The following is a 21,379-nucleotide window of genomic DNA, read 5'->3' on the forward strand; positions in this document are numbered from 1 at the left end:
TCGGAATCTAAAACTGGACTCACAGGAGAGGTTCAAATCATAGAAAGTGAGAGTGTCAGTCCTCTTGTACTTAAGTCGCGATTGTGAATTTTGTATTAAATTCGGATGCTAATTCTGTGTTTCATCGTCAATAAGAAAGTCCAAGGGATACAGTAAACCTGAAGTGAAGCATCGGAATCGAAAACTGGACTCACAGGAGAGGTTCAAATCATAGAAAATTAGAGTATCAGTCCTCCTGTACTTAAGCCGGCATTGTACCTTTTGTATTAAATTCGGATGCAAACTCTGTGTTTCATCGTGAATTAGAAGGTCCTAGGGATACAGTAAACCTGAAGTGAAGCATCGGAATCTAAAACTGGACTCACAGGAGAGGTTCAAATCATAGAAAGTTAGAGTGTCAGTCCTCTTGTACTTAAGTCGCCATTGTGATTTTTGTATTAACTTCGGATGAAATTTCTGTGTTTCATCGTCAATAAGAAGGTCCAAGGGATACAGTAAACCTGAAGTGAAGCTTCGGAATCTAAAACTGGACTCACAAGGGGGGTTCAAATCATAGAAAGTGAGAGTGTCAGTCCTCTTCTACTTAAGTCGTCATTGTGCCTTTTGTATTAAATTCGGATGCAATTTCTGTTTTCATCGTCAATAAGAAGGTCCAAGGGATACAGTAAACCTGAAGTAAAGCATCGGAATCTAAAACTGGAATCACAGGAGAGGTTCAAATCATAAAAAGTTAGAGTGTCAGTCCTCTTGTACTTAAGTCGGCATTGTGCCTTTTGAAATTAATTCCGATGCTATTTCTGTGTTTCATTGTCAATAAGAAGGTCCAAGGGATACAGTAAACCTGAAGTGAAGCATTGGAACCTAAACCTGGACTCACAGGAGAGATTCAAATCATAGAAAGTGAGAGTGTCAGTCCTCTTTTACTTAAGTCGGCATTGTCCGTTTTAAATTTAATTCCGATGCAATATCTGTGTTTCATCGCCAATAAGAAGGTCCAAGGGATACAGTAAACCTGAAGTGAAGCATCGGAATCTAGAACTGGACTCACAGGAGAAATTCAAATCATAGATAGTGAGGGTGTCAGTTCTCTTTTACTTAAGTCGGAATTGTGCCTTTCGTATTAAATTCGGTTGCAATTTCTGTGTTTCATCGTCAATAAGAAGGTGCAAGGTATACAGTAAACTAGAAGTGAAGCGTCGGAATCTAAAACTTGACTCACAGGAGAGGTTCAAATCATAGAAACTTGGAGTGTCAGTCCTCTTGTACTTAAGTCGGCATTGTGCCATTTGTATTAAATTCGGATGCAAACTCTGTGTTTCATCGTCATTAAGAAGAACCAAGGGATACAGTAAACCTGAAGTAAAGCATCGGAATCTAAAACTAGACTCACAGTAGAGGTTCAAATCATTGAAAGTGAGAGTGTCAGTACTCTTGTACTTAAGTCGGCATTGTGCCGTTTGTATTAAATTCGGATGCAATTTCTGTGTTTCATCGTCAATAAGAAGGTCCAAGGTATACAGTAAACCTGAAGTGAAGCATCGGAATCTAAAACTGGACTCACAGGAGAGGTTCAAATCATAGAAAGAGAGAGTGTCAGTCCTCTTTTACTTAAGTCGGCATTGTGCATTTTAAATTTAATTCCGATGCAATATCTGTGTTTCATCGTCAATACGAAGGTCCAAGGGATACAGTAAACCTGAAGTGAAGCATCGGAATCTAAAACTGGACTCACAGGAGATGTTCAAATCATAGAAATTGAGATTGTCAGTCCTGTTGTTCTAAAGTCGCCATTGTGATTTATGTATTAACTTCGGATGCAATTTCTGTGTTTCATCGTCAATAAGAAGGTCCAAGGGATACAGTAAACCTGAAGCGAAGCATCGGATTCTAAAACTGGACTCACAGGGGAGGTTCAAATCATAGAAAGTGAGAGTGTCAGTCCTCTTGTACTTAAGTCGACATTGTGCCTTTTGTATTAAATTCGGATGCAATTTCTGTTTTCATCGTCAATATGAAGGTCCAAGGGATGCAGTAAACCTGAAGTAAAGCATCGGAATCTAAAACTGGAATCACAAGAGAGGTTCAAATCATAAAAAGTTAGAGTGTCAGTCCTCTTGTACTTAAGTCGGCATTGTGCCTTTTGAATTTAATTCCGATGCTATTTCTGTGTTTCATTGTCAATAAGAAGGTCCAAGGGATACAGTAAACCTGAAGTGAAGCATCTGAACCTAAAACTGGACTCACAGGAGAGATTCAAATCATAGAAAGTGAGAGTGTCAGTCCTCTTTTACTTAAGTCGGCATTGTCCGTTTTAAATTTAATTCCGATGCAATATCTGTGTTTCATCGTCAATAAGAAGGTCCAAGGGATACAGTAAACCTGAAGTGAAGCATCGGAATCTAGAACTGGACTCACAGGAGAAATTCAAATCATAGATAGTGAGAGTGTCAGTCCTCTTTTACTTAAGTCGGCATTGTGCCTTTTGTATTAAATTCGGATGCAAACTCTGTGTTTCTTCGTCAATAAGAAGAACCAAGGGATACAGTAAACCTGAAGTGAAGCATCGGAATCTAAAACTAGACTCACAGTAGAGGTTCAAATCATAGAAAGTGAGAGTGTCAGTCCTCTTGTACTTAAGTCGGCATTGTGCCGTTTGTATTAAAGTCGGATGGAATTTCTGTGTTTCATCGTCAATAAGAAGGTCCAAGGTATACAGTAAACCTGAAGTGAAGCATCGGAATCTAAAACTGGACTCACAGGAGAGGTTCAAATCATTGAAAGTGAGAGTGTTAGTCCTCTTCTACTTAGGTCGGCACTGTGCCTTTTGAATTTAATTCCGATGCAATTTCTGTGTTTCATCGTCAATAAGAACGTCCAAGGGAAACAGTAAACCTGAAGTGAAGCATCGGAATCTAAAACTGGACTCACAGGAGAGGTTCGAATCATAGAAAGTGAGAGTGTCAGTCCTCTTGTACTTAAGTCGGCATTGTGCCATTTGTATTAATTCGGATGCAATTTCTGTGTTTCATCGTCAATAAGAAGGTCCAAGGGATACAGTAAACCTGAAGTGAAGCTTCGGAATCTAAAACTGGACTCACAAGGGGGGTTCAAATCATAGAAAGTGAGAGTGTCAGTCCTCTTCTACTTAAGTCGTCATTGTGCCTTTTGTATTAAATTCGGATGCAATTTCTGTTTTCATCGTCAATAAGAAGGTCCAAGGGATACAGTAAACCTGAAGTAAAGCATCGGAATCTAAAACTGGAATCACAGGAGAGGTTCAAATCATAAAAAGTTAGAGTGTCAGTCCTCTTGTACTTAAGTCGGCATTGTGCCTTTTGAAATTAATTCCGATGCTATTTCTGTGTTTCATTGTCAATAAGAAGGTCCAAGGGATACAGTAAACCTGAAGTGAAGCATTGGAACCTAAACCTGGACTCACAGGAGGGATTCAAATCATAGAAAGTGAGAGTGTCAGTCCTCTTTTACTTAAGTCGGCATTGTCCGTTTTAAATTTAATTCCGATGCAATATCTGTGTTTCATCGCCAATAAGAAGGTCCAAGGGATACAGTAAACCTGAAGTGAAGCATCGGAATCTAGAACTGGACTCACAGGAGAAATTCAAATCATAGATAGTGAGGGTGTCAGTTCTCTTTTACTTAAGTCGGAATTGTGCCTTTCGTATTAAATTCGGTTGCAATTTCTGTGTTTCATCGTCAATAAGAAGGTGCAAGGTATACAGTAAACTAGAAGTGAAGCGTCGGAATCTAAAACTTGACTCACAGGAGAGGTTCAAATCATAGAAACTTGGAGTGTCAGTCCTCTTGTACTTAAGTCGGCATTGTGCCTTTTGTATTAAATTCGGATGCAAACTCTGTGTTTCATCGTCATTAAGAAGAACCAAGGGATACAGTAAACCTGAAGTGAAGCATCGGAATCTAAAACTAGACTCACAGTAGAGGTTCAAATCATTGAAAGTGAGAGTGTCAGTACTCTTGTACTTAAGTCGGCATTGTGCCGTTTGTATTAATTCGGATGCAATTTCTTTGTTTCATTGTCAATAAGAAGGTCCAAGGGATACAGTAAACCTGAGGTGAAGCATCGGAATCTAAAACTGGACTCACAGGAGAGGTTCAAATCATAGAAAGTGAGAGTGTCAGTCCTCTTGTACTTAAGTCACCATTGTGACTTTTGTATTAATTTCGGATGCAATTTCTGTGTTTCATCGTCAATAAGAAGGTCCAAGGGATACAGTAAACCTGAAGTGAAGCATCGGAATCTAAAACTGGACTCACAAGGAGAGGTTCGAATCATAGAAAGTGAGAGTGTCAGTCCTCTTGTACTTAAGTCGGCATTGTGCCATTTGTATTAATTCGGATGCAATTTCTTTGTTTCATTGTCAATAAGAAGGTCCAAGGGATACAGTAAACCTGAGGTGAAGCATCGGAATCTAAAACTGGACTCACAGGAGAGGTTCAAATCATAGAAAGTGAGAGTGTCAGTCCTCTTGTACTTAAGTCACCATTGTGACTTTTGTATTAATTTCGGATGCAATTTCTGTGTTTCATCGTCAATAAGAAGGTCCAAGGGATACAGTAAACCTGAAGTGAAGCATCGGAATCTAAAACTGGACTCACAGGAGAGGTGCAAATCATAGAAAGTGAGAGTGTCAGTCCTCTTGTACTTAGGTCGCCATTGTGCCTTTTGTATTAAATTCAGATTCAATTTCTGTGTTTCATCGTCAATCAGAAGGTCCAAGGGATACAGTAAACCTGAAGTAAAGCATCGGAATCTAAAACTGGACTCACAGAAGAGGTTCAAATCATAGAAAGAGAGAGTGTCAGTCCTCTTTTACTTAAGTCGGCATTGTGCATTTTAAATTTAATTCCGATGCAATATCTGTGTTTCATCGTCAATACGAAGGTCCAAGGGATACAGTAAACCTGAAGTGAAGCATCGGAATCTAAAACTGGACTCACAGGAGATGTTCAAATCATAGAAATTGAGATTGTCAGTCCTGTTGTTCTAAAGTCGCCATTGTGATTTATGTATTAACTTCGGATGCAATTTCTGTGTTTCATCGTCAATAAGAAGGTCCAAGGGATACAGTAAACCTGAAGTGAAGCATCGGAATCTAGAACTGGACTCACAGGAGAAGTTCAAATCATAGATAGTGAGAGTGTCAGTCCTCTTTTACTTAAGTCGGCATTGTGCCTTTTGTATTAAATTCGGATGCAAACTCTGTGTTTCTTCGTCAATAAGTAGAACCAAGGGATACAGTAAACCTGAAGTGAAGCATCGGAATCTAAAACTAGACTCACAGTAGAGGTTCAAATCATAGAAAGTGAGAGTGTCAGTCCTCTTGTACTTAAGTCGGCATTGTGCCGTTTGTATTAAAGTCGGATGGAATTTCTGTGTTTCATCGTCAATAAGAAGGTCCAAGGTATACAGTAAACCTGAAGTGAAGCATCGGAATCTAAAACTGGACTCACAGGAGAGGTTCAAATCATAGAAAGTGAGAGTGTTAGTCCTCTTCTACTTAGGTCGGCACTGTGCCTTTTGAATTTAATTCCGATGCAATTTCTGTGTTTCATCGTCAATAAGAACGTCCAAGGGAAACAGTAAACCTGAAGTGAAGCATCGGAATCTAAAACTGGACTCACAGGAGAGGTTCGAATCATAGAAAGTGAGAGTGTCAGTCCTCTTGTACTTAAGTCGGCATTGTGCCATTTGTATTAATTCGGATGCAATTTCTGTGTTTCATCGTCAATAAGAAGGTCCAAGGGATACAGTAAACCTGAAGTGAAGCATCGGAATCTAAAACTGGACTCACAGGAGAGGTTCAAATCATAGAAAGTGAGAGTGTCAGTCCTCTTGTACTTAAGTCGCGATTGTGAATTTTGTATTAAATTCGGATGCTAATTCTGTGTTTCATCGTCAATAAGAAAGTCCAAGGGATACAGTAAACCTGAAGTGAAGCATCGGAATCGAAAACTGGACTCACAGGAGAGGTTCAAATCATAGAAAATTAGAGTATCAGTCCTCCTGTACTTAAGCCGGCATTGTACCTTTTGTATTAAATTCGGATGCAAACTCTGTGTTTCATCGTCAATTAGAAGGTCCTAGGGATACAGTAAACCTTAAGTGAAGCATCGGAATCTAAAACTGGACTCACAGGAGAGGTTCAAATCATAGAAAGTTAGAGTGTCAATCCTCTTGTCCTTCCGTCAGCATTGTACCTTTTGTATTAAATTCGGATGCCAACTCTGTGTTTCATCGTCAATTAGACGGTCCAAGGGATACAGTAAACCTGATGTGAAGCATCGGAATCTAAAACTGGACTCACAGGAGAGGTTCAAATCATAGAAAGTGAGAGTGTCAGTCCTCTTGTACTCAAGACGGCATTGTGCCTTTTGAATTTAATTCCGATGCAATTTCTGTGTTTCATCGTCAATAAGAAGGTGCAAGGTATACAGTAAACCTGAAGTGAAGCATCGGAATCTAAATCTGACCTCACAGGAGAGGTTCGGATCACAGAAAGTGAGAGTGTCAGTCCTCTTGTACTTATGTCGCAATTGTGCCATTTGTATTAAATTCGGATGCAATTTCTGTGTTTCGTCGTCAATAAGAAGGTCCAAGAGATACAGTAAACCTGAAGTGAAGCATCGGAATCTAAAACTGGACTCACAGGGGAGGTTCAAATCATAGAAAGTGAGGGTGTCAGTCCTCTTGTACTTAAGTCGACATTGTGCCTTTTGTATTAAATTCGGATGCAATTTCTGTTTTCATCGTCAATAAGAGCGTCCAAGGGATACAGTAAACCTGAAGTAAAGCATCGGAATCTAAAACTGGAATCACAGGAGAGGTTCAAATCATAAAAAGTTAGAGTGTCAGTCCTCTTGTACTTAAGTCGGCATTGTGCCTTTTGAATTTAATTAAGATGCTATTTCTGTGTTTCATTGTCAATAAGAAGGTCCAAGGGGTACAGTAAACCTGAAGTGAAGCATCGGAACCTAAAACTGGACTCACAGGAGAGATTGAAATCATAGAAAGTGAGAGTGTCAGTCCTCTTTTACTTAAGTCGGCATTGTGCGTTTTAAATTTAATTCCGATGCAATATCTGTGTTTCATCGTCAATAAGAAGGTCCAAGGGATACAGTAAACCTGAAGTGAAGCATCGGAATCTAGAACTGGACTCACAGGAGAAATTCAAATCATGGATAGTGAGAGTGTCAGTCCTCTTTTACTTAAGTCGACATTGTGCCTTTTGTATTAAATTCGGTTGCAATTTCTGTGTTTCATCGTCAATAAGAAGGTGCAAGGTATGCAGTAAGTCTGAAGTGAAGCATCGGAATCTAAAACTGGACTCACAGGAGAGGTTCAAATCATAGAATCTTAGAGTGTCAGTCCTGTTGTACTTAAGTCGGCATTGTGCCTTTTGTATTAAATTCGGATGCAAACTCTGTGTTTCATCGTCAATAAGAAGATCCAAGGGATACAGTAAACCTGAAGTGAAGCATCGGAATCTAAAACTGGACTCACTGGAGAGGTTCAAATCATAGAAAGTTAGAGTGTCAGTCCCCTTGTACTTAAGTCGGCATTGTGCCTTTTGAATTTAATTCCGATGCTATTTCTGTGTTTCATTGTCAATAAGAGGGTCCAAGGGATACCGTAAACCTGAAGTGAAGCATCGGAATCTAAAACGTGACTCACAAGAGAGGTTCAAATCATAGAAAGTGAGAGTGTCAGTCCTCTTTCACTTAAGTCGGCATTGTGCATTTTAAATTTAATTCCGATGCAATATCTGTGTTTCATCGTCAATACGAAGGTCCAAGGGATACAGTAAACCTGAAGTGAAGCATCGGAAACTAAAACTGGACTCACAGGAGATGTTAAAATCATAGAAAGTGAGATTTTCAGTCCTCTTGTACTAAAGTCGCCATTGTGATTTTTGTATTAACTTCGGATGCAATTTCTGTGTTTCATCGTCAACAAGAAGGTCCAAGGGATACAGTAAACCTGAAGTGAAGCATCGGAATCTAAAACTGGACTCACAGGAGAGGTTCAAATCATAGAAAGTTAGAGTGTCAGTCCTCTTGTACTTAAGTCGGCATTGTGCCTTTTGTATTACATTCGGTTGCAATTTCTGTGTTTTATCGTCAACAAGAAGGTCCAAGGGATACAGTAAACCTGAAGTGAGGCATCGGAATCTAAACCTGACCTCACAGGAGAGGTTCGAATCATAGAAAGTGAGAGTGGCAGTCCTCTTGTACTTAAGTCTGCATTGTGACATTTGTACTAAATTCGGATGCAATTTCTGTGTTTCATCGTCAATAAGAAGGTCCAAGAGATACAGTAAACCTGAAGTGAAGCATCGGAATCTAAAACTGGACTCACAGGAGAGATTCAAATCATAGAAAGTGAGAGTGTCAGTCCTCTTTTACTTAAGTCGGCATTGTGCGTTTTAAATTTAATACCGTTGCACTGTCTGTGTTTCATCGTCAATAAGAAGGTCAAAGGGATAAAGTAAACCTGAAGTGAAGCATCGGAATCTAGAACTGGACTCACAGGAGATGTTCAAATCATAGTAAGTGAGAGTGTCAGTCCTCTTGTACTTAAGCCGCCATTGTGATTTTTGTGTTATATTCGGATGCAATTTCTGTGTTTCATCGTCAATAAGAAGGTCCAAGGGATACAGTAAATCTGAAGTGAAGCATCGGAATCTAAAACTGGACTCACAGGAGAGGTGCAATTCATAGAAAGTTAGAGTGTCAGTCCTCTTGTACTTAAGTCGGCATTGTACCTTTTGTATTAAATTCGGAAGCAAACTCTGTGTTTCATCGTCAATTGGAAGGTCCAAGGGATACAGTAAACCTGAAGTGAAGCATCGGAATGTAAAACTGGACTCACAGGAGAGGTTCAAATCATAGAAAGTGAGAGTGTTAGTCCTCTTCTACTTAGGTCGGCACTGTGCCTTTTGAATTTAATTCCGATGCGATTTCTGTGTTTCATCTTCAATAAGAAGGTGCAAGGTATACAGTAAACCTGATGTGAAGCATCGGAATCTAAATCTGACCTCACAGGAGAGGTTCGAATCATAGAAAGTAAGAGTGTCAGTCCTCTTGTACTTAAGTCGGCATTGTGCCATTTGTATTAAATTCGGATGCAATTTCTGTGTTTCGTCGTCAATAAGAAGGTCCAAGGGATACAGTAAACCTGAAGTGAAGCATCGGAATCTAAAACTGGACTCACAGGAGAGATTCAAATCATAGAAAGTGAGAGTGTCAGTCCTCTTTTACTTAAGTCGGCATTGTGCGTTTTAAATTTAATACCGTTGCACTGTCTGTGTTTCATCGTCAATAAGAAGGTCAAAGGGATACAGTAAATCTGAAGTGAAGCATCGGAATCTAAAACTGGACTCACAGGAGAGGTGCAAATCATAGAAAGTTAGAGTGTCAGTCCTCTTGTACTTAAGTCGGCATTGTACCTTTTGTATTAAATTCGGAAGCAAACTCTGTGTTTCATCGTCAATTGGAAGGTCCAAGGGATACAGTAAACCTGAAGTGAAGCATCGGAATGTAAAACTGGACTCACAGGAGAGGTTCAAATCATAGAAAGTGAGAGTGTTAGTCCTCTTCTACTTAGGTCGGCACTGTGCCTTTTGAATTTAATTCCGATGCGATTTCTGTGTTTCATCTTCAATAAGAAGGTGCAAGGTATACAGTAAACCTGAAGTGAAGCATCGGAATCTAAAACTGGACTCACAGGAGAGGTGCAAATCATAGAAAGTTAGAGTGTCAGTCCTCTTGTACTTAAGTCGGCATTGTACCTTTTGTATTAAATTCGGAAGCAAACTCTGTGTTTCATCGTCAATTGGAAGGTCCAAGGGATACAGTAAACCTGAAGTGAAGCATCGGAATGTAAAACTGGACTCACAGGAGAGGTTCAAATCATAGAAAGTGAGAGTGTTAGTCCTCTTCTACTTAGGTCGGCACTGTGCCTTTTGAATTTAATTCCGATGCAATTTCTGTGTTTCATCGTCAATAAGAACGTCCAAGGGATACACTAAACCTGAAGTGAAGCATCTTAATCTAAAGCTGGACTCACAGGAGAGGTACAAATCATAGAAAGTTAGAGTGTCAGTCCTCTTGTACTTAAGTCGGCATTGTGCCTTTTGAATTTAATTCCGGTGATATTTCTGTGGTTCATTGTCAATAAGAAGGTTCAAAGGATACAGTAAACCTGAAGTGAAGCATCGGAATCTAAAACTGGACTCACAGGAGAGGTGCAAATCATAGGAAGTGAGAGTGTCAGTCCTCTTGTACTTAAGTCGCCATTGTGCCTTTTGTATTTAATTTGGATGCAATTTCTGTGTTTCATCGTCAATTAGAAGGTCCAAGGGATTGAGTAAACCTGAAGTAAAGCATCGGAATCTAAAACTGGACTCACAGGAGAGGTTCAAATCATAGAAAGTTAGAGTGTCAGTCCTCTTGTACTTAAGTCGGCATTGTGCCTTTTGTATTAAATTCGGATGCATACTCTGTGTTTCATCGTCAATAAGAAGGTCAAAGGGATACAGTAAACCTGAAGTGAAGCATCGGAATCTAAAACTGGACTCACAGGAGAGGTTCAAATCATAGAAAGTTAGAGTGTCAGTCCTCTTGTCCGTCCGTCAGCATTGTACCTTTTGTATTAAATTCGGATGCCAACTCTGTGTTTCATCGTCAATTAGACGGTCCAAGGGATACAGTAAACCTGAAGCGAAGCATCGGAATCTAAAACTGGACTCACAGGAGAGGTTCAAATCATAGAAAGTGAGAGTGTCAGTCCTCTTGTACTTAAGACGGCATTGTGCCTTTTGAATTTAATTCCGATGCTATTTCTGTGTTTCATCGTCAATAAGAAGGTGCAAGGTATACAGTAAACCTGAAGTGAAGCATCGGAATCTAAATCTGACCTCACAGGAGAGGTTCGGATCACAGAAAGTGGGAGTGTCAGTCCTCTTGTACTTATGTCGCAATTGTGCCATTTGTATTAAATTCGGATGCAATTTCTGTGTTTCGTCGTCAATAAGAAGGTCCAAGTGATACAGTAAACCTGAAGTGAAGCATCGGAATCTAAAACTGGACTCTCAGGGGAGGTTCAAATCATAGAAAGTGAGAGAGTCAGTCCTCTTGTACTTAAGTCGACATTGTGCCTTTTGTATTAAATTCGGATGCAATTTCTGTTTTCATCGTCAATAAGAGCGTCCAAGGGATACAGTAAACCTGAAGTAAAGCATCGGAATCTAAAACTGGAATCACAGGAGTGGTTCAAATCATAAAAAGTTAAAGTGTCAGTCCTCTTGTACTTAAGTCGGCATTGTGCCTTTTGAATTTAATTCCGATGCTATTTCTGTGTTTCATTGTCAATAAGAAGGTCCAAGGGATACAGTAAACCTGAAGTGAAGCATCGGAACCTAAAACTGGACTCACAGGAGAGATTGAAATCATAGAAAGTGAGAGTGTCAGTCCTCTTTTACTTAAGTCGGCATTGTGCGTTTTAAATTTAATTCCGATGCAATATCTGTGTTTCATCGTCAATAAGAAGGTCCAAGGGATACAGTAAACCTGAAGTGAAGCATCGGAATCTAGAACTGGACTCACAGGAGAAATTCAAATCATGGATAGTGAGAGTGTCAGTCCTCTTGTACTTAAGTCGGCATTGTGCCTTTTGTATTAAATTCGGATGCAAACTCTGTGTTTCATCGACAATAAGAAGAACCAAGGGGTTACAGTAAACCTGAAGTGAAGCATCGGAATCTAAAACTAGACTCACAGTAGGGGTTCAAATCATAGAAAGTGAGAGTGTCAGTCCTCTTGTACTTAAGTCGGCATTGTGCCGTTTGTATTAAATTCGGATGCAATTTCTGTGTTTCATCGTCAATAAGAAGGTCCAAGGTATACAGTAAACCTGAAGTGAAGCATGGGAATCTAAAACTGGACTCACAGGAGAGGTTCAAATCATAGAAAGTGAGAGTGTTAGTCCTCTTCTACTTTGGTCGGCACTGTTCCTTTTGAATTTAATTCCGATGCAATTTCTGTGTTTCATCGTCAATAAGAAGGTCCAAGGGATACAGTAAACCTGAAGTGAAGCATCGGAATCTAAAACTGGACTCACAGGAGAGGTGCAAATCATAGAAAGTGAGTGTGTCAATCCACTTGTACTTAAGTCGCCATTGTGCCTTTTGTATTAAATTCAGATGCAATTTCTGTGTTTCATCGTCAATCAGAAGGTCCAAGGGATACAGTAAACCTGAAGTAAAGCATCGGAATCTAAAACTGGACTCACAGGAGAGGTTCAAATCATAGAAAGTTAGAGTGTCAGTCCTGTTGTACTTAAGTCGGCATTGTGCCTTTTGTATTAAATTCGGATGCAAACTCTGTGTTTCATCGTCAATAAGAAGATCCAAGGGATACAGTAAACCCGAAGTGAAGCATCGGAATCTAAAACTGGACTCACAGGAGAGGTTCAAATCATAGAAAGTTAGAGTGTCAGTCCCCTTGTACTTAAGTCGGCATTGTGCCTTTTGAATTTAATTCCGATGCTATTTCTGTGTTTCATTGTCAATAAGAGGGTCCAAGGGATACCGTAAACCTGAAGTGAAGCATCGGAATCTAAAACTTGACTCACAAGAGAGGTTCAAATCATAGAAAGTGAGAGTGTGAGTCCTCTTTCACTTAAGTTGGCATTGTGCATTTTAAATTTAATTCTGATGCAATATCTGTGTTTCATCGTCAATACGAAGGTCCAAGGGATACAGTAAACCTGAAGTGAAGCATCGAAAACTAAAACTGGACTCACAGGAGATGTTAAAATCATTGAAAGTGAGATTTTCAGTCCTCTTGTACTAAAGTCGCCATTGTGATTTTTGTATTAACTTCGGATGCAATTTCTGTGTTTCATCGTCAACAAGAAGGTCCAAGGGATAACGTAAACCTGAAGTGAAGCATCGGAATCTAAAACTGGACTCACAGGAGAGGTTCAAATCATAGAAAGTTAGAGTGTCAGTCCTCTTGTACTTAAGTCGGCATTGTGCCTTTTGTATTAAATTCGGTTGCAATTTCTGTGTTTTATCGTCAACAAGAAGGTCCAAGGGATACAGTAAACCTGAAGTGGGGCATCGGAATCTAAATCTGACCTCACAGGAGAGGTTCGAATCATAGAAAGTGAGAGTGGCAGTCCTCTTGTACTTAAGTCGGCATTGTGCCATTTGTTTTAAATTCGGATGCAATTTCTGTGTTTCATCGTCAATAAGAAGGTCCAAGAGATACAGTAAACCTGAAGTGAAGCATCGGAATCTGAAACTGGACTCACAGGATAGGTTCAAAACAGTGAAAGTGAGAGTGTCTGTATTCTTGTACTTAAGACGGCATTGTGCCTTTTGAATTTAATTCCGATGCGATTTCTGTGTTTCATCTTCAATAAGAGGGTGCAAGGTATACAGTAAACCTGAAGTGAAGCATGGGAATCTAAATCTGACCTCACAGGAGAGGTTCGAATCATAGAAAGAAAGTGTGTCAGTCCTCTTGTATTTAAGTCGGCATTGTGCCATTTGTATTAAATTCGGATGCAATTTCTGTGTTTCGTCGTCAATAAGAAGGTCCAAGGGATACAGTAAACCTGAAGTGAAGCATCGGAATCTAAAACTGGACTCACAGGAGAGATTCAAATCATAGAAAGTGAGAGTGTCAGTCCTCTTTTACTTAAGTCGGCATTGTGCGTTTTAAATTTAATTCCGATGCACTGTCTGTGTTTCATCGTCAATAAGAAGGTCCAAGGGATAAAGTAAACCTGAAGTGAAGCATCGGAATCTAGAACTGGACTCACAGGAGATGTTCAAATCATAGAAAGTGAGAGTGTCAGTCCTCTTGTACTTAAGCCGCCATTGTGTTTTTTGTGTTATATTCGGATGCAATTTCTGTGTTTCATCGTCAATAAGAAGGTCCAAGGGATACAGTAAATCTGAAGTGAAGCATCGGAATCTAAAACTGGACTCACAGGAGAGGTGCAAATCATAGAAAGTTAGAGTGTCAGTCCTCTTGTACTTAAGTCGGCATTGTACCTTTTGTATTAAATTCGGATGCAATTTCTGTGTTTCATCGTCAATAAGAACGTCCAAGGGATACACTAAACCTGAAGTGAAGCATCGGAATCTAAAGCTGGACTCACAGGAGAGGTACAAATCATAGAAAGTTAGAGTGTCAGTCCTCTTGTACTTAAGTCGGCATTGTGCATTTTGAATTTAATTCCGGTGATATTTCTGTGGTTCATTGTCAATAAGAAGGTTCAAGGGATACAGTAAACCTGAAGGGAAGCATCGGAATCTAAAACTGGACTCACAGGAGAGGTTCAAATCATAGAAAGTGAGAGTGTCAGTCCTCTTGTACTTAAGTCGGCATTGTGCCATTTGTATCAAATTCGGATGCAATTTCTGTATTTCATCGTCAATAAGAAGGTCCAAGGGATACAGTAAACCTGAGGTGAAGCATCGGAATCTAATACTGGACTCACAGGAGAGGTGCAAATCATAGAAAGTTAGAGTGTCAGTCCTCTTGTACTTAAGTCGGCATTGTACCTTTTGTATTAAATTCGGATGCAAACTCTGTGTTTCATCGTCAATTGGAAGGTCCAAGGGATACAGTAAACCTGAAGTGAAGCATCGGAATGTAAAACTGGACTCACAGGAGAGGTTCAAATCATAGAAAGTGAGAGTGTTAGTCCTCTTCTACTTAGGTCGGCACTGTGCCTTTTGAATTTAATTCCGATGCAATTTCTGTGTTTCATCGTCAATAAGAACGTCCAAGGGATACACTAAACCTGAAGTGAAGCATCGGAATCTAAAGCTGGACTCACAGGAGAGGTACAAATCATAGAAAGTTAGAGTGTCAGTCCTCTTGTACTTAAGTCGGCATTGTGCCTTTTGAATTTAATTCCGGTGATATTTCTGTGGTTCATTGTCAATAAGAAGGTTCAAAGGATACAGTAAACCTGAAGTGAAGCATCGGAATCTAAAACTGGACTCACAGGAGAGGTGCAAATCATAGAAAGTGAGAGTGTCAGTCCTCTTGTACTTAAGTCGCCATTGTGCCTTTTGTATTTAATTTGGATGCAATTTCTGTGTTTCATCGTCAATTAGATGGTCCAAGGGATTGAGTAAACCTGAAGTAAAGCATCGGAATCTAAAACTGGACTCACAGGAGAGGTTCAAATCATAGGAAGTTAGAGTGTCAGTCCTCTTGTACTTAAGTCGGCATTGTGCCTTTTGTATTAAATTCGGATGCATACTCTGTGTTTCATCGTCAATAAGAAGGTCAAAGGGATACAGTAAACCTGAAGTGAAGCATCGGAATCTAAAACTGGACTCACAGGAGAGGTTCAAATCATAGAAAGTTAGAGTGTCAGTCCTCCCGTCCTTCCGTCAGCATTGTACCTTTTGTATTAAATTCGGATGCCAACTCTGTGTTTCATCGTCAATTAGACGGTCCAAGGGATACAGTAAACCTGAAGCGAAGCATCGGAATCTAAAACTGGACTCACAGGAGAGGTTCAAATCATAGAAAGTGAGAGTGTCAGTCCTCTTGTACTTAAGACGGCATTGTGCCTTTTGAATTTAATTCCGATGCTATTTCTGTGTTTCATCGTCAATAAGAAGGTGCAAGGTATACAGTAAACCTGAAGTGAAGCATCGGAATCTAAATCTGACCTCACAGGAGAGGTTCGGATCACAGAAAGTGAGAGTGTCAGTCCTCTTGTACTTATGTCGCAATTGTGCCATTTGTATTAAATTCGATTGCAATTTCTGTGTTTCGTCGTCAATAAGAAGGTCCAAGTGATACAGTAAACCTGAAGTGAAGCATCGGAATCTAAAACTGGACTCTCAGGGGAAGTTCAAATCATAGAAAGTGAGAGAGTCAGTCCTCTTGTACTTAAGTCGACATTGTGCCTTTTGTATTAAATTCGGATGCAATTTCTGTTTTCATCGTCAATAAGAGCGTCCAAGGGATACAGTAAACCTGAAGTAAAGCATCGGAATCCAAAACTGGAATCACAGGAGAGGTTCAAATCATAAAAAGTTAGAGTGTCAGTCCTCTTGTACTTAAGTCGGCATTGTGCCTTTTGAATTTAATTCCGATGCTATTTCTGTGTTTCATTGTCAATAAGAAGGTCCAAGGGATACAGTAAACCTGAAGTGAAGCATCGGAACCTAAAACTGGACTCACAGGAGAGATTGAAATCATAGAAAGTGAGAGTGTCAGTCCTCTTTTACTTAAGTCGGCATTGTGCGTTTTAAATTTAATTCCGATGCAATATCTGTGTTTCATCGTCAATAAGAAGGTCCAAGGGATACAGTAAACCTGAAGTGAAGCATCGGAATCTAGAACTGGACTCACAGGAGAAATTCAAATCATGGATAGTGAGAGTGTCAGTCCTCCTGTACTTAAGTCGGCATTGTGCCTTTTGTATTAAATTCGGATGCAAACTCTGTGTTTCATCGTCAATAAGAAGAACCAAGGGATACAGTAAACCTGAAGTGAAGCATCGGAATCTAAAACTAGACTCACAGTAGGGGTTCAAATCATAGAAAGTGAGAGTGTCAGTCCTCTTGTACTTATGTCGGCATTGTGCCGTTTGTATTAAATTCGGATGCAATTTCTGTGTTTCATCGTCAATAAGAAGGTCCAAGGTATACAGTAAACCTGAAGTGAAGCATGGGAATCTAAAACTGGACTCACAGGAGAGGTTCAAATCATAGAAAGTGAGAGTGTTAGTCCTCTTCTACTTAGGTCGGCACTGTTCCTTTTGAATTTAATTCCGATGCAATTTCTGTGTTTCATCGTCAATAAGAAGGTCCAAGGGATACAGTAAACCTGAAGTGAAGCATCGGAATCTAAAACTGGACTCACAGGAGAGGTGCAAATCATAGAAAGTGAGTGTGTCAATCCACTTGTACTTAAGTCGCCATTGTGCCTTTTGTATTAAACTCAGATGCAATTTCTGTGTTTCATCGTCAATCAGAAGGTCCAAGGGATACAGTAAACCTGAAGTAAAGCATCGGAATCTAAAACTGGACTCACAGGAGAGGTTCAAATCATAGAAAGTTAGAGTGTCAGTCCTGTTGTACTTAAGTCGGCATTGTGCCTTTTGTATTAAATTCGGATGCAAACTCTGTGTTTCATCGTCAATAAGAAGATCCAAGGGATACAGTAAACCTGAAGTGAAGCATCGGAATCTAAAACTGGACTCACAGGAGAGGTTCAAATCATAGAAAATTAGAGTGTCAGTCCCCTTGTACTTAAGTCGGCATTGTGCCTTTTGAATTTAATTCCGATGCTATTTCTGTGTTTCATTGTCAATAAGAGGGTCCAAGGGATACCGTAAACCTGAAGTGAAGCATCGGAATCTAAAACTTGACTCACAAGAGAGGTTCAAATCATAGAAAGTGAGAGTGTGAGTCCTCTTTCACTTAAGTTGGCATTGTGCATTTTAAATTTAATTCTGATGCAATATCTGTGTTTCATCGTCAATACGAAGGTCCAAGGGATACAGTAAACCTGAAGTGAAGCATCGGAAACTAAAACTGGACTCACAGGAGATGTTAAAATCATTGAAAGTGAGATTTTCAGTCCTCTTGTACTAAAGTCGCCATTGTGATTTTTGTATTAACTTCGGATGCAATTTCTGTGTTTCATCGTCAACAAGAAGGTCCAAGGGATAACGTAAACCTGAAGTGAAGCATCGGAATCTAAAACTGGACTCACAGGAGAGGTTCAAATCATAGAAAGTTAGAGTGTCAGTCCTCTTGTACTTAAGTCGGCATTGTGCCTTTTGTATTAAATTCGGTTGCAATTTCTGTGTTTTATCGTCAACAAGAAGGTCCAAGGGATACAGTAAACCTGAAGTGGGGCATCGGAATCTAAATCTGACCTCACAGGAGAGGTTCGAATCATAGAAAGTGAGAGTGGCAGTCCTCTTGTACTTAAGTCGGCATTGTGCCATTTGTTTTAAATTCGGATGCAATTTCTGTGTTTCATCGTCAATAAGAAGGTCCAAGAGATACAGTAAACCTGAAGTGAAGCATCGGAATCTGAAACTGGACTCACAGGATAGGTTCAAAACAGTGAAAGTGAGAGTGTCTGTATTCTTGTACTTAAGACGGCATTGTGCCTTTTGAATTTAATTCCGATGCGATTTCTGTGTTTCATCTTCAATAAGAGGGTGCAAGGTATACAGCAAACCTGAAGTGAAGCATGGGAATCTAAATCTGACCTCACAGGAGAGGTTCGAATCATAGAAAGAAAGAGTGTCAGTCCTCTTGTATTTAAGTCGGCATTGTGCCATTTGTATTAAATTCGGATGCAATTTCTGTGTTTCGTCGTCAATAAGAAGGTCCAAGGGATACAGTAAACCTGAAGTGAAGCATCGGAATCTAAAACTGGACTCACAGGAGAGATTCAAATCATAGAAAGTGAGAGTGTCAGTCCTCTTTTACTTAAGTCGGCATTGTGCGTTTTAAATTTAATTCCGATGCACTGTCTGTGTTTCATCGTCAATAAGAAGGTCCAAGGGATAAAGTAAACCTGAAGTGAAGCATCGGAATCTAGAACTGGACTCACAGGAGATGTTCAAATCATAGAAAGTGAGAGTGTCAGTCCTCTTGTACTTAAGCCGCCATTGTGATTTTTGTGTTATATTCGGATGCAATTTCTGTGTTTCATCGTCAATAAGAAGGTCCAAGGGATACAGTAAATCTGAAGTGAAGCATCGGAATCTAAAACTGGACTCACAGGAGAGGTGCAAATCATAGAAAGTTAGAGTGTCAGTCCTCTTGTACTTAAGTCGGCATTGTACCTTTTGTATTAAATTCGGATGCAAACTCTGTGTTTCATCGTCAATTGGAAGGTCCAAGGGATACAGTAAACCTGAAGTGAAGCATCGGAATGTAAAACCGCACTCACAGGAGAGGTTCAAATCATAGAAAGTGAGAGTGTTAGTCCTCTTCTACTTAGGTCGGCACTGTGCCTTTTGAATTTAATTCCGATGCGATTTCTGTGTTTAATCGTCAATAAGAACGTCCAAGGGATACACTAAACCTGAAGTGAAGCATCGGAATCTAAAGCTGGACTCACAGGAGAGGTACAAATCATAGAAAGTTAGAGTGTCAGTCCTCTTGTACTTAAGTCGGCATTGTGCATTTTGAATTTAATTCCGGTGATATTTCTGTGGTTCATTGTCAATAAGAAGGTTCAAGGGATACAGTAAACCTGAAGGGAAGCATCGGAATCTAAAACTGGACTCACAGGAGAGGTTCAAATCATAGAAAGTGAGAGTGTCAGTCCTCTTGTACTTAAGTCGGCATTGTGCCATTTGTATCAAATTCGGATGCAATTTCTGTATTTCATCGTCAATAAGAAGGTCCAAGGGATACAGTAAACCTGAGGTGAAGCATCGGAATATAAAACTTGACTCACAGGAGAGGTTCAAATCATAGAAAGTGAGAGTGTCAGTCCTCTTGTACTTAAGTCACCATTGTGACTTTTGTATTAAATTCGGATGCAATTTCTGTGTTTCATCGTCAATAAGAAGGTCCAACGGATACAGTAAACCTGAAGTGAAGCATCGGAATCTAAAGGTGGACTCACAGGAGAGGTTCAAATCATAGAAAGTGAGAGTGTCATTCGTCTTGTACTTAAGTCGCCATTGTGCCTTTTGTATTAAATTCGGATGCAGTATCTGTGTTTAATCGTCAATAAGAAGGTCCAAGGAATACAGTAAATCTGAAGTAAAGCATCGGAATCTAAAACTGGACTAACAGGAGAGGTTAAAATCATAGAAAGTGAGAGTGTCAGTCCTCTTGTACTTAAGTCGGCATTGTGCCTTTTGAATTTAATTCCGGTGATATTTCTGTGGTTCATTGTCAATAAGAAGGTTCAAGGGATACAGTAAACCTGAATTGAAGCATCGGAATCTAAAACTGGACTCACAGGAGAGGTTCAAATCATAGAAAGTGAGAGTGTCAGTCCTCTTTTACTTAGGTCGGCATTGTGCGTTTTAAATTTAATTCCGATGCAAAATCTGTGTTTCATCGTCTATAAGAAGGTCCAAGGGATACAGTAAACCTGAAGTGAAGCATCGTAATCTAAAACTGGACTCACAGGAGATGTTCAAATCATAGAAAGTGAGATTGTCGGTCCTCTTGTACTAAAGTCGCCATTGTGATTTTTGTATTAAATTCGGATGCAATTTCTGTGTTTCATCGTCAATAAGAAGGTCCAAGGGATACAGTAAACCTGAAGTGAAGCATCGGAATCTAAAACTGGACCCACAGGAGAGGTGCAAATCATAGAAAGTTAGAGTGTCAGTCCTCTTGTACTTAAGTCGGCATTGTACCTTTTGTATTAAATTCGGATGCAATTTCTGTGTTTCATCGTCAATAAGAAGGTCCAAGGGATACAGTAAACCTGAAGTGAAGCATCGGAATGTAAAACTGGACTCACAGGAGAGGTTCAAATCATAGAAAGTGAGAGTGTCAGTCCCCTTGTACATAAGTCGGCATTGTGCCTTTTGAATTTAATTCCGATGCAATTTCTGTGTTTAATCGTCGATAAGACGGTGCAAGGTATACAGTAACCCTGAAGTGAAGCATCGGAATCTAAAACTGGACTCACAGGAGAGGTTCAAATAATAGAAAGTGAGAGTGTTAGTCGTCTTCTACTTAGGTCGGCACTGTGCCTTTTGAATTTAATTCCGAAGCAGTTTCTGTGTTTCATCGTCAATAAGAACGTCCAAGGGATACAGTAAACGTGAAGTGAAGCATCGGAACCTAAAACTGGACTCACAGGAGAGATTCAAATCATAGAAAGTTAGAGTGTCGCTCCGCTTGTACTTAAGTCGGTAATGTGCCTTTTGTATTAAATTCGGATGCAATTTCTGTGTTTCATCGTCAATAAGAAGGTCCAAGGGGTACAGTAAACCTTAGGTGAAGCATCGGAATCTAAAACTGGACTCGCAGGAGAGGTTCACATCACAGTATGTTAGAGCGTCAGTCCTCTTTTACTTAAGACGGCATTGTGCTATTTGTATTAATTTCGGATACGATTTCTGTGTTTTATCGTCAACAAGAAGGTCCAAGGGATACAGTAAACCTGAAGTGAAGCATCGGAAACTAAATCTGACTTCACAGGAGAGGTTCGAATCATAGAAAGTGAGAGTGTCAGTCCTCTTGTACTTAAGTCGGCATTGTGCCATTTGTATTAAATTCGGATGCAATTTCTGTGTTTCATCGTCAATAAGAAGGTCCAACAGATACAGTAAACCTGAGGTGAAGCATCGGAATCTAAA

This window comes from Schistocerca americana, chromosome 9 (assembly GCF_021461395.2).
Source record: "Schistocerca americana isolate TAMUIC-IGC-003095 chromosome 9, iqSchAmer2.1, whole genome shotgun sequence".
NCBI classification, from domain to species: domain Eukaryota; kingdom Metazoa; phylum Arthropoda; class Insecta; order Orthoptera; family Acrididae; genus Schistocerca; species Schistocerca americana.